General features: G+C 35.2%; 2 protein-coding genes across 3 annotated transcripts in view; one reads left to right on the top strand and one right to left on the bottom strand.

Annotated features, from left to right (window-relative positions):
- Nucleotides 1-14,560, bottom strand: part of Prp4k (Pre-mRNA processing factor 4 kinase) — a 526,475-nt gene that overhangs the window by 1,209 nt on the left and 510,706 nt on the right. The gene's annotated exons all lie outside the window — the stretch shown is intronic.
- Nucleotides 1-14,560, top strand: part of Rhp (GTP-Rho-binding protein rhophilin) — a 288,568-nt gene that overhangs the window by 249,989 nt on the left and 24,019 nt on the right. The gene's annotated exons all lie outside the window — the stretch shown is intronic.

Below are 14,560 nucleotides of genomic sequence, written 5' to 3'. Positions count from 1 at the left end.
ATTAGTGTAATTAATGAATTATTGATTACACTCTCTCTCTCTCTCTCTCTCTCTCTCAGGAGTATAGCAATTCCTATTGTTTGATATCACAAATACCTGGGTGGAATGCAGAAAAAGTAAATTAGGAGCATTGGTATTGCTGAGAAGATTTAGACTGGCAGCCCAGATAAGACCATGTGCTGCTGGGCTTGAATTTCTTCTTCTTGCAGGTAGTTGATTGGTTTACACCATGCTGTTTCATTGGTGATTTTTATCTATGTCCAGATGTTGGGATTAAGCACATTACTAAGTTCTGTTCTTGTCATACTATTTCTTTATGTATTATAGCTAGAAAAATGAAGTTACATGGATCTGTTCTATAGTAAGGCTTTACTTTAATAACACCTGAGGTTAGGTACACAGATTATTCTAGTCTAACAATGGCTCCTTGTGTTTAGCCTAAAGAAAGCTCTTTACATTGTACAAAGAACAATTGTGACTCTTAGCTATAATGATACCAATTGCATATACCTCCCACTGTTAATTGGTTTCTTTTCTTACTTATTATGTAAAATATATATACAGACAAAAATGCAAGAAAGCAGTCATTGGGATACTTTGGTAAGAATGAAGATAAATATCAGGAAGGTGGCAAAATATTCTGATGATTATTGAGAAATGGAAGAAAGAGTATCATAAAAGGAATTAGATGATAAAGGTGATATGAAAACTAAAGATCTAGGTCATAGGTTCCCAAAGTGGGCGGTACCCCCCCCCCAGTGGGTGCTGAAGCCTTCTAGGGGAGGCTATAGTGGGATCAGAAGCATTTGGGGGTGTTCAGGCGGTCTAGGGGTCGATGGCTCTTTATAGAAGAAAAGACGAAATGCATAATATATATTTAAAAATTAATTATTTTCGTGATTTTGCAATTAGATAATCATTTAAAATTTAAATATTGAATTTTAATTCATCTCATGCCAGTCTTACACGATCAATTTTTTTAATCAATTTTCTATTTCAATTATTTAATCATTTGAAAATTTACCATGTCAGATAGAAATAGTCAATTTTCTATGTCAATGAGAAAATTGAACGTGTCATACAAGACTTAAAAAAGTATTAATTTTTTGCTATTGTAAAAATTGATCGTGCCATACAGGCTTTAGTCTATCCACGCAGCAGATGAGTCTTAACTAGTAGTATGTTGGTCAACTCTTACGTAGGTAATTCACTCAATTCAGCATGTTTTGACAGGAATATGGGTGCTTGCAGTGACTTGTTCAAAGCATGAGCACGATGGTATCGCAAACAAGTCGATGCATGCAAATCGATTTGGGCTAGATTTCAAATCTATAAATACCAGTGGTTTAGGAATAAGTTTCATTATTTTTTGTGTGCTTTGCCAACAATCATCAGTCGAAAGTGTGATAGATAAGTGGATGAAAGTTTATTTTTCACTTGGTTAGAGTATAATAAATTTAGTTTAATCCTTTATCCAAGTGTGAGCAAACAAAGTTTGCACCTGAAAGTATCTTCAGGACTGGGGTAAGGTGGTACAACACCCGGACAACTCGTTGCACAGGTGGAGCAAGCTACCAACACTTCTGTCTCAGTATCTCCTAAAATGCAAAACACATCTCCTTGCGGATATGTCTAATGTTATGCATTAAGGGAGGGCCACTACCCAGACTAGTTTCGACCTTTATTGAGGTCTCTTCAGTGGGAGCCAGGCCCAAGCTGAGATACCCAAGGTGTTGTACCACCTTACCCCAGTCCTGAAGATACTTTCAGATGCAAACTTTGTTTGCTCACACTTGGATAAAGGATTAAACTAAATTTATTATACTCTAACCAAGTGAAAAATAAACTTTCAACATCTTTCTCTAAATCCAGAGTAATTTATTAAAAAAGGGTGGCACACCATTTGGCAACTCCTGTAGGTAGAGATGACCTGCGAATGCTTCTGCCTGGTATCTCAGCTTGGGCCTGGCTCTCACTGAAGAGACCTCAATAAAGGTCGAAACTAGTCTGGGTAGTGGCCCTCCCTTAATGCATAACATTAGACATATCCGCAAGGAGATGTGTTTTGCATTATAGGAGATACTGAGACAGAAGTGTTGGTAGCTTGCTCCACCTGTGCAACGAGTTGTCCGGGTGTTGTACCACCTTACCCCAGTCCTGAAGATACTTTCAGGCGCAAACTTTGTTTGCTCACACTTGGATAAAGGATTAAACTAAATTTATGATAGATAAGCGGAGTTATACAAAGTGTAAATGAAATCTTTTATTTTGTGAATATTTTTGCAAATTTTATTAATTCATTATGTCTGAATATAAGAAGAAATGTCGACAGAACAGTATTGAGTATTCGAAATATGGTTTTATTCAAACTGTTATAATGTTGGTGGTGGTGGTGGGGGGGGGGGGTTACAAAATTTATGTCTTGCAAAGTGGGCAGTGGCCTGAAAAAGTTTGGCAACCTATGATCTAGATGCTTGGAGTAATTACTTTGAAGGATTGCCAAATGAAATAAGAAGTAATAGAAAAGTGGTTGAAACTATTGAAGAGGAATGTGATCAGGACATATCACTATTAGAAATAGAAAAAGCCATCAAAAACTTCAAATGTGGAAAGGCAGCTGGTAGATGACACACACACACACACACACACACACACACACACACACACACACACACACACACACACACACACACACACACACACACACACACACAGAGCGAGCGAGCTTGGAAAGAAGTCAATAGACACAATAGTGTGAGGAACAAACAGCCATGGCACTCATCTTAATAAGATGTAGAAACCTCCTTTTGCTGTGACTGCAGCAATCTTAGAGTGGATATAATAGCGATCAATGATAATTTCAGACCATTCTTCCTGTAGGCATGTAATGAGGTTCTGGACTGTTGTGGGGAAGATGTCCCATAACCTCACCTAACATTCCAGTTCATCCCATAGATGTTCAATAAGGTTGAGATTAGGGCTCTGTGGAGGCCAGTCAAGTGTGGTGACATTCATGTCCACAAACCATGTGGTTACAGCAGCAGCCTTATAACATGGCACATTGTCTTGCTGCAAGAGATAATGATCAGTTCTGAAAAATGCCACAATTGCATTGCATTGTCCAGAATGTTCAGATACCTCTCAGAGTTTGATACTTGTGGCACCCAAACAGAGGTCTGAGGCCAAACCAGAAAAAACAGGATGATATCACACTGCCACCTCCAAATTTCATAATTGGATTTACGAACTCTGGTAAGAGACATTCACTGGGCATCAGCCACACCCACACGTCTGCTGAGTAAAGGGTAGTGTGATTCGTTACTCCATAACACAGATTACCAAACCTCCACTCTCTTTTTACCACTGAATACGATGCATGTTGGTTTTGGTAATGTGGAGCTTGCATATAGCAGTCCTTCCATGGAAACCTATGTTGTGAGCCTCAGTTCTGAATGTTTTTATTCAGATTCATGTTTCAGTCACTCCACATTGAATGTGGAGTGTTCAGAACTCCACATTCAATGTGCTGGCTGATGAATGGCAGTTTATACATATTATCCTTTGTAGTACCCTGTGGTCATGTTCAGTGAGTATGGTTGATTGTCCACTGCAGGTAGTCACCTGAAAATGCAGGTGACTCCCTGCACTTCTATCTCAGTGTGGTATCACTGATTGTTGACCTTGGATGGCCCAATTTGTCAACAGTTTTCCATACAGATAGGTGCCTGCAACATGTTATCCTATCACAACGCCTCTTTCAAACTCTGTTAGTTGTTTTCTCGTAGCTATTTCACACAGACACAGCACTGCGTTAGGAGCAGTATATTCCTTCATTTATTTAAATTGAAGGGATATTAAATCCCACATTGTTTTAAAACTGAATAAGAAACTCAAAGATTGGAATCAGAGAGTTTCATGCCGAATATAGTATAGTAAACTATAAAAGTATCGGCGACTACTAGCGTGAGCTAATGCACGTAGTCTAAGTACGTAGTACAAACTCGGGCAACTCGTAGCAATGAAGCCTATTGGCTCTTTATATTTAAGTATATTCCTTCATTTTACACTGGTCATGTCATGTGTTACATTAAAAGTAACATATGACATCACACACGTTATTGCAGATATTCAGCTCTTTACTGTATGCAGATGATGTTATATTCTTAAATAAATTCATTACCAGAATTCCCTGAATAACTGCTGTAATAAATATGGTATGAAAATCAGCAGTTAAAAGACAGACTATGAAAATGGACAGTAACATTGAACGCATTTCCTGAATGGGGAAACCTATAGGGCAAGTAAACCATTTTGGCTATTTACGTACAGGTTTTAGTGAAGATGGCAATTGAAATAGGGAAGTATACAACTGAATTAGCAAGCTGATGTGGTAGGGAGTGACCTGAGCAAATTTTTATGGAATAAGAGAAGTGCAGTGAAAACACTTGACTAGCTATATATAAGACAGTTAAACTAATTTTAACTTATGGATCTCTGAGCTGGATTTAATCAGAGACTGGAAACCATGTACAAGAGAGTTCTGAGAAAAATTAAAGAACTGAATGGATGGCATCAATGGTTAAATCATCTTAAAAATAATGTGGATGTTAAGAAAGCACTTGATATTATTTGGAATATTTCAGCAGAGCAGATCTTAAATGTTATGGTTACTTAAAGAGAATGGGAGAAGACAGGTTAGCAAGTGTTTTTTTTTTTTTTTTTTTTTTTTTTTGTCAGGATGTCATGGAAAGATCCAGAGGAAAAACCAAGATCTAGATGGATTGATACAATAACAAGTACCTTAGTAAATCAAAATATAAGATCTTGACAGTATTGGAGTCCTGACAGCTAACAGATTAATTGGAAGAAAATTGTTTACAGGAAGTTAGTAATGATGCAGACTTTCATGTATCCTGTACTTTCCACTGAGGGTGCATATCAGGATTTGATGATACACATACATTGTGTATGTATTATTATTCATGTACTACACTAGTCAAAAATAAGGATTGTAGCACTAGGATAAGAATAGGCAGGTTATATTTTAGAGTATAGTTTAATTCCCCCCCCCCCCCTTCCAACAGCATGCCACTGTTACACCTACTTAGTCAAAACATAACACAAATCCACTTGAGCCTCCTAGCTGGCTAAGATACAAGGTAGCTTCCAAACGTTTCCTGCCTGCATACAAAATTTGCACCAATTTTAAAACGGCATGCGTGGCAGATAGCACCGTCTGTGGAGAGGTTAGTGTACCAGTTTTAACTCTCTACCAGTGTCATTCAGCTGGAGGTACTCGTTTGACTAACACATGGCACACCAAGTAGCTGTAATGTTAAAAATTGAGTACCTCACTGTGATCAAGTTTTTCACCAAAGAAGGGCTTTCTCCAAGGGCTATTAAAAAGTGATTGGATGGTGTTTATGGGAAAGCTTTTCCTTTGTTATTCACTGTGAAGGAATGGGCTAAACAGTTTTGCCTAGGGAGAGAGCATCGAAGATGATCCTTGTGATGGTCAGCCTGTGGAAATGATGATTAAAAAATGTTTCTCTCTTGTTCAGGAGGAACTGCTCAATGACAGACGGATGAAGCTCATGGAAATCTCAGCAAGGTTGGGGCTTTCTATAACAACTATCTTTTGCATCATTCATGAGAAGCTTCACATGAAGGTCAGAGCAAGGTGGGTGCCATGACTTCTCTCTTCAATTCTGAAGGAGCATCGTGTGACCTGTTTCTGCACGTTTTTAGAACTTTGCCAAGGGAATCAGAAGTGCTGGAATCCATTGTCACTGAAAATGAAACTATGGTCCTTTATTACAATCCTCTTTCCAAAAGGGAATCCATGGAGTGGTGCAAATCAAGCAAAGCACTGATGACAAAAGCCAAGATCACCCAGTCCACCAAGAAGATCATGACAACAATTTTTTGGGATTGCTGGGGAATTCTCTTGATTGACTTCAAGGAAAGGAATACCACCATGAATGCAGAATATTATGCTTCACTTTTGCACAAACTGCATGATGCCATAAAGGAGAAGAGACGAGGAATCTGAGTCATGGTGTTTGCATGCTTCACAACAATGCTCCAGTCCACATGGCTATTGTTGCAAAGGCTTCAGTGAAGAACTGGGCTTCCAGGAGATTGAACACCTACCCTAGAGTCCTATTTAGCACCCAGTGACTACTACCTCTTCTCGAAACTGAATAAAGGCTTTCGAGGAAGAAAATTTGCAGATGACAATGAGGTGAAAGATGCAGTTTTAGGCCATTTTGCAGACGAAAGTACAGACTATTTTTTTAAGAGCCTAGAAATGTTAATTCGAAGATGTAAAAAAGTGTGTTGAAGTAAATAGATATTATGTTGAAAAGTGACACAGTTGTTTTCTTTCTATCAGCTCTAAAAGTTAGTCAGGTTGGAAACTTATGAACCACCCTCGCACGCACATGTGTGTGTGTGTGTGTGTGTTTTCAGTCTGTCCTTGTGCCTAGACATTTTTCCTTCATCCCAGTAAGCCAGTATCCAAGAATCCACTTTACCATTGTAAAAGAGATTAACAGTAGTCTACTGTTTTTTTTTTTTTTAGACATCTGAATGACATTTATGATAACCTCCTTCATTTTACAGCATACAAAAAACCTACTGACATGGATAGATATATTCACAAACTTCCCCATCATTACCCTTCTTCCAGCACTATTAAACTTACTATTAGAGCCATCAGTCTCTTATGGCTAATGGATACAACAATTCCAACAGAATTAACACAAAACATTTATTTTTTCCCTCTTCCAATTCTCAACCTTCATATGGATTACAATAATGAATATGTTAGAAAAAATTAGGCAGAATTTTTTCTGGCTAATTTGCAAAAACTAAAAAATTACCCATTTCATTAAGAACCAACTAAGTTCTTGGTGTATATAGGATTCTTTGTTCCTGCAAGTAAGTCTATTGTGGACAGATTGAAAGATAAGTCAACATCCACTTGGAAGAGCATAAGAAATGTGTATGTAATCATCACAATGAACAGTCAGGTCTAGCAGACCATGCCTTGGACACTGCACACACACACACAGTCACTCAGATGGAAAGGAGGAAGAAGAAGAAATTAATAAATTAATGTTATATGCAAGTGTCCTTAAAAACCAATATAATTTAAATAATTATAGTTGTGTTAAAATTCGTAAAATTTGGGAAAGACATTATATAGATAACTCAAGTTACAGATAACCCTACTAGCTAGTGTGCATAAAGGGGTAGTCTTCCTGACTAGGACTTTATACTTAAGTATACTAAATTCCACTGTACTTTGCAGAATTCAGTACACTAACTGTTTGTTACAGTTTATAGAGTATCCTTGTGAAGATGTCTCTGACATTGATGAAATCTTATTCAAATTTAGATCCTATATTTCATACTATTCAAATCTTGATAGTATGACTGTTGAAGAAGAATGCCATCCAGATTTGAATAGGATGAAAATGAATGTTGCATCATCAAATTCTTGACATGTACCCCTCAGAGGATGTAAGATTATTATGATAGTACTACATGAAAAGGTTGTATCATTACTAACTTCCCATTGACAATTTTCCACTAAATTAATCTTATCTGTCAAGACTCCAATATTATCAGATCTTATATTTCTCTCTTCTAAGGCACTTATTGCTGTATTAATCTGCCTAGATTTTGGTGTTTTCTCTGCCATCTTTACTTTACTCTCCCATTTTGTTTAAATGACTGCCTGAGATTAGCTCTGCTAACACATTCCTGAATGCTAAGAATGTCAAGGTCTTTCCTAACAATCACATTTTTAATATGATATTGCCATTGATGCCACGTATTCACTCCCCAAATCTTTCTCATAGCTTTGGTCTCCAGATTTTGATCAAGTGTTTTATTTCTAATCCAGCTCTCAAATCCATAAATTAAAACTGGTTTGAACACTGTCTTGTATGCTGCTAGTTTGCTGTTTTGGCTAAATTCTCTCTAATTCCATATAAATTTATTCAGCTCACTACCCACCATACCAGTTTTGCTTATTCTGTTGTTTGTTTCCAGGTTTAACTTGCTATCTTTACTAAAAACTGTGCCTAATAGCTGAAATGTTTTGCTTCTATTCAAAATGCAGTTGATGTTTTCAATTTTTCTGCCTATATTCATCATTTTTGTTTTTTTATTGCTGATTTTCATACCAAATTTATCGCAACAGTTATTCGATTTAGTTAGGAAATCCTGCAGACTACAGGATTCGTTTTAATTCGTTTAAAAGTATAACATCATCTGCGCAAAGTGAAGAGCTGAAAAACACCAGGAAATATTTATCTAAAGCCATATATTTTGCATGAATATTATAGGCCATCATCAGTGGTGATGATGGTTAATTACAAGGTAGAACATGGGCAATGAATTGATTTAAAATATTGAGAGCAGTGTGAACTAAGGAAAGATTGTATTACTAGGTGTTGGATATAACATACCAACAAAATATCAGGTAATAAGTTAATAAATATTATTTTCTTATTATTCTGTGTTGTGAATTGATACTTTGAAATAAATTAACACTATTACTAAGGTATTCTTTAATTGGGGGAAAAACAACAACTACTAATGATGTTAGACCTAGAATAAGAATTAGAATTAGAATAAGACTCTTCCATATCTTAAATAATGAAAGGCAGTTATTCTGATTTAAGTTTGATGGTGAAGTAAGGCCTGCACTTTCTTTAAACAAACATTCAAATTTATAGTGTTACAGATAAAGTAAGTGTATTTAATATTTACGACCATAGGATATTGTTGGATTCTGAATATATAGAGATTTGAGTAATTAATATTTGCTTCAGAATCCAACATGATCTTCCATCACATAAGCTAAACTTGTAATTATTATTTAATGTAAATCACTTGTTTATAAATTAATATTCATATAACTACCTTTAAGTTATATAACTACCTTAGTCTATTTGATATTTAATTATTTAATCAAGGATATGTATTAATACTGAAAAGACTCTGTATTAAAATATTATTAAGTTTATTTTATTTATTGCTATGTTAATATTGTAAGAATTTGTATCCAACATTTTAACTGTGTATTAATTGAAGTGTAAATATTCTTTATTTGTTCCTGTATGTAGAGGTATAACGTTGTGCAATACCTCAGTTTTATTATATTTTGTTTTGGTTGTCATGGAGACGTATGTAAGATAGCTATCACGAGTTTAGAACAGTGCGTGACAGATTAGTATTGAAGGGCTGGAAAGGGTTTTAGTTGAAGAGAGCACGAGAATAATTTCGGCGGGAAGAAGGGATATATAAGCGAAGAACAGAGAAAATGATTCATTCGGGGAATCAGAGTGCGATAACAGCGAGTCACTCAAGTAGCTAATTAAAGTTTACTAGTTGAGGAACGAGTTAGCTAGTAAGTTGTAGAACAACAAATAAAGCAACGGAAGATAGCAAGGTGACAACTAGATGACTAGCTATACTTTATTATTGGTTGGCATTTAAATTCAGGACCGACTTTTCAGGGACACACGGAAACTCGAAGCTTAGCACAGAGTAACTAAGAGAATAAGTAGAGGCAGCAAGGTAGAATTTAAACGATAGCTGTGTTAAGAGATATAGTGCCTAAAAGATTAATTAAATGCCGGAAGTATAGGCAATTGTGCGTAAAAATTTCAAGTTAAAGAATTACTGTGTGTTATCTTAGTTCAAGAGTTATTGGTAGAATACTAAATTGGTCAAGTGATGTCAAAGGTAGTACAAGCCTTTTGATCTGAGCAAGAACGTTTAACTATGTGAATTGCGACAATTAATTTATTCAGTTATTACTAAGAAGATTTGTTTTAATGAGTGTTGTTAATTGTTTTAAGTGTATGCAGTTATAAGAAATGTTCGTATATAAGTAGATGAACAAGGAAGATTACCGGTAAGAATCATCCAACTATTGATATTCCTATGCAGAGATGTGTGTGTGTTTCTTCTTAGAATATCCCTATATTAACAGTAACTATTGCGGAGATTAGCTGGAGTATGGATTTAAGAGTGTATACTTGTGAAGAAGTGTTACTGCCCTTTTATTGTATTTGGAACTTAAGTAACTATGAGATATTAATGTAATTGATCACTAAGGAACTTATGACATTGAACTTTTTCAAATAGTTAATTGAATTTTGTGAAGGCTGTATTTCAGACAACAGATTAACCATTGCCCGAGATAGTATTACTGTATTACCAGATGAGCTAAAATGTTTATAATACCTTGTTCAGTGATTTAAACTAAAGTGTATAAATTGTAAGCCTAAATTAAATGTTTGTTTTGTTGATCTAAAGTTGTATTTTGCCTGAATCTCTTTTATTACACCGTTCATAAAATATTCGAACCAAAGCAGGTGAATTATGTAAGTTAAATAAACTCGGCCTGTATACATAATAATAACATGTTAAGGGGAAATAGTTGAGAGTTGGTTTTACTTCAATTCTTGGACTAATTTAGATATAGAGTGGCGCAGTCAATAAATACAAATTTTCTCTATATTTGGATTAGAAATCAACTAGCAACTAATTTTTTTGTTTAAGAACACCGTAGTGACAAACATGTAGGATCCAAAGTATGGGTTAAGACGAAATAGGATCCAACAATATTGTGGTCCATATCTTTTCTGTGCTGTGCCAAGCCAGATTTCCTGTTGCTGATGTAAGATTAGTTTCTTGTATCCTCTTTTCCACTGAGCATCCAGTTTGTTCAAAGTAAGAATGATGACAATCACAAGGAACTTAGTAGACACCAGAAAGTGGCAGAGGAGAGCATTTATCTTTGGAAGATGGTAACCATGATGATAATTTGTTGCTAGGAAGAAAATTAACCACTAAATTGTATTTCTGAAAATTGGTTCTGAGATGCCAGAAATGTATGGGATTGTGACTCGATATTTGAACTCTGATTATAGAAATTAAAAAGATGTGTGGTCCTTTCTGAAAAGCCATTAACTTTCATATATTCGTATATTGTTGAATGTAGCATCTGGTGAAAGTAAGCTTTTGATAAATGGAATAAACGGAAACTGATCTCTGGAACAGTATTATATTACCTCCATTCTAGACTCTCAAGTATCCCACATAGTTCTTTGTCGCTAAATGCTATCTGTGCTGACATTTAGATTGTAAATTTAATGCTCTTGTCACTGAGCAAACCCTACTTCATACTTTTCCAGAAAATTGAGTAGTCAACGTCTCAGGGCACCCTTTAACTGAAAGTGAAATCTGCATTCTTTTGAAAGGACATAGTTTTGCTACAGTTCCTAAATGATACTTTACTGAAACTTCTTTTTCAACATCGAATGGAACTTATTCGATCTCTCTAGTGAAGACTCTAATAAACTTCATTTGGAAGTTTCATCCATACTATTGAAATCAAAGCTTCTACCTACAAATATCTCTATAGCTGAAATGAAAGCTTTACAATTCTTACGATGCAACAGTCATCTGTTATTACTAAAGCTGACAAGGAGAAAGCCACAGTAGTTATGGAGACTGCAAAGTATAAAAGAAAAATATCTCTTTTATTATGGGATTGATCAACATACCAGGAATTGGACCACAATCCCATGAACAGACAACTCAGCAAACTGAACTCACTACTTGATGAAGTGGCAAGCATAGATGGAGATGTCATAGCAAAAACTTAAAACTTATTTTGCTACAACCCCTCAGTTCTGTGGTCTACCTAAGATATATAATGAAGACGTTCCCCTTCCTCCAATTGCCGACTGCATAGATTTGCTTACTTATTGCATAGCCAAATTTTTAGCATATTTATTGAAAGCTCAGATTGGTAATTCCCACTCCTCCTTCATAAAAAATTCACCTGATTTTCCAGATAAAGTGAAAAATGTTTCCTTACAACCCATTGAGCTAATGGTTAGCTTTGATATAGAATCTCTCTTTGCTGTTGTACCTCTAGAGGATACACTACATATACTTTCAAGTATTTCCGCAAGGTATAGTGAAATTATTAGACTTTGTTATTCACTCCAGATATTTGATGAAATAAGTTCTATAGGCAAGTTGAAGGGAAGTCCTCTCTCTCTCTCTCTCTCTCTTGCAAACATCTATTTAGAACAATTAGAAGACATCCTGTTCTCCTCCATACACCATCAGCCTTCATTTTAGTTCATTATATAGATGGCATTTTTGTGATCTGATCCACGAAGGAACATTGTTTACGTTTTTTATTCAATATAAACAATCTACATCCAGAAATTAAATTTACTAAAATGGAAATAGAAAAAAGACAAGTTATCCTTTTTAGATATTCTACTCCTTTGCTCACCATCAGGTGAATTAATCCCAGTTATTGAAAGCCTACTTTAACTGGATGCTATGTTCAACAGCAATCTGCTCATCATCCCTCATGGAAGACTTGGAATTATAAAAACTTTAGTACGACATGCTCATGCTATATGTTCTATGCTTTATCAACTACAGCTCTAACTCAAACATCATACAAAAGGAGTACACAACATCTTTCTGATTCCTATAATTCTAGCTCAAATAACAAGCAAGCAGTATGCATTAGAAATATATGCCATACGTTTCTGGCATGTCAGAACCAATTTTCAGAATGCTTAAGGAACATAATTTAGTGGCTACTTTTCTTCCTGTCTACAAATTATCATCATGGTTACCATCTTCCAAAGATAAACGCTCTTCTCCGGCTCTCTGTCTACCAAGTTCCCTGTGTTCGTTCTTACTTTAGACAAACTGGATGCCTAGTGGAAAAGAGAATACAAGAACACTAATCTTACATCAGCAACAAGAAATCTGAGAAACCAAACTGAAACGGGAATGACTGCCTCTCACTATCTAAAGGCATGGGAGAGTCTTTTTCTAATCACACCTCATTAATATCCCCACCTCCAGTTAATAACTAATAATACAATGTTTCCTCAGTTATACATTTCTACTGTTTTATGTATAACATCACACAGCTCTCACTGTCTCAAATCAAATCTATTGTTTGCTTTCCACCTTGTAATTAACTATGATTTCCACTGATGATGGCCTGTAATATTCAGGATGAAATATATGGCTTTAAATAAATATTATTTACTTATTTTCTTGTGTTTTCATGTGACTTAAAGAAACCTTACAGCATAAGTATCTCTTAAAAATCAAGTAAAGGGCTGAGGTTTACATCGTCAATTTTGATGGTTTGATACCACTTTTCTTTAAAATGTGATTCATCTAGATCAGTAGTCTCCAAAGTGTGGTACGCGTACCCTGCGGGGGGGAGGGTATGCGAGTCGATACGTGGGGGTACGTCAAAAAAAGTTTTATATTGATAGGAAAAAAATTAAGTAATTAATTAAAGATAAATAATATTACTTTCTTTCATCAATTAAACATATATCTAATATAGACAAAGACGTTATAAAGATCCTGTAAACTTAAATTTACGAGTAGCGCACATTGGGCGACTTTGCACACATAATCTTCCATGGTAAAGCTGTCATGTTTTTTAAAACTAGGGAGTAAATCTCTTACTTCTTATCATTGCCATTGTTTGTAGAGCATCCTAGTGTTGACAAGCCCAACTAGAGAAGGAAAATTGCTTAGTTATCTTGCTATCTACAGATGACACCACAGTTGTATTAATTATTTGACTATTAGTAGTAAGTTTAACGATTTTTTAGTATATATTGTTTCTGTGCAATTCCAACGCCTTTTTGTGCTTACTTTTACGTTTACACTAGAAATAGTGAATTAATATTATCAAAATTGCTTACATTTTTTAAAAGTGTTTGATATTATCAATAGTAAATGAATTATATTTAAATTTTACAAATTAACCCTCACAAAATGGATAAATGGTTAAAAAAATTTACTCCAAAGAAACTGCGAATTGAAGATAATTATGATAGTACTTCTACATCAAACGAACAACAAGGAAAAGATAGGATTGATTCTTCTATTCATACAAGTTCGTTATCAGTCAAATTAAGTGATAAAAACATTAATCTGAAACTTAACAAAACCTTGCCCAAGAAAGTTCGAAATTATCAAGAAAACTACTTGAAATGGAGATTTACATCGACGATAGTCAACAATGAACCTCGTCCTACATGTGTATTGTGCCATGAGACGCTATGTAATGGAAGTATGAAACCATCATTATTAGTAAGACACTTAAAAACTAAACATCCTGAACATGAACACAAATCTTTACAACTCTTTGAACGATGTTTGAAGACATGTAATTCTCAATCCAACAACTTAAAAAAATTCACTAAAATGAATGATAAATGTTTGGAGGCATCTCTTGAGGTTGCATTCTTAATTGCAAAAGACCAAAAGCCACACACCATTGGGGAAACACTTGTACTGCCATAAAAATGGTAGAAATAATCCATGGAAAAGAATATGCAGATAAACTGAAATGTATTCCCTTATCAGCAAATACTATTGGTAGATGTATAGAAATCATTGCAGATAATTTAAAGAAGCAACTATTAAAACAAATGACTCAATGTGGGAAATTTACTATACAGCTTGA

Source organism: Typopeltis vanoorti, chromosome 9 (genome assembly GCF_054136105.1).
Source record: "Typopeltis vanoorti isolate ZY-2024b chromosome 9, IOZ_Tvanoo_1.0, whole genome shotgun sequence".
NCBI lineage: Eukaryota > Metazoa > Arthropoda > Arachnida > Uropygi > Thelyphonidae > Typopeltis > Typopeltis vanoorti.
This window is presented reverse-complemented; position numbering and strand designations above follow the sequence as displayed.